Below are 485 nucleotides of genomic sequence, written 5' to 3' on the forward strand. Positions count from 1 at the left end.
TATATATATATATATATATATATATATAGTTTAATTAGAGCTTATTATTAACAATAACTCACATTAATACAGAAGGAAAATGTAGTGCTAGTGAGCTACATTTGAAATATTATTATGGAGGCAACACAGGCAAAATCTAGAACATAATTGAAACAGGCATCCAAAATTTATATAAATACATATATTCTCTATAAAATGGAAATAAAATTCTAAAATACACAAATATATATAAATAGACAATATCAATGCAATACATAAAACATGACTGAATTTACATAAAAACGATTGGATTTAAGAAAATATCATTTTTAAGTACATTTAAAATCATATATTGTATAATGAAATTAAAAATTTAACTTGAAAAGATATACAGGGTGTCCACAAGGTCTGGGTACATGGAGTAAATAAAATCACAACATAAACAATTAAATATAAGAAATAATAATTTCTTAAAGTATGTGTTAATCCCCATGTGGGTACATGGA

This window comes from Octopus bimaculoides, chromosome 18 (genome assembly GCF_001194135.2).
Source record: "Octopus bimaculoides isolate UCB-OBI-ISO-001 chromosome 18, ASM119413v2, whole genome shotgun sequence".
NCBI lineage: Eukaryota > Metazoa > Mollusca > Cephalopoda > Octopoda > Octopodidae > Octopus > Octopus bimaculoides.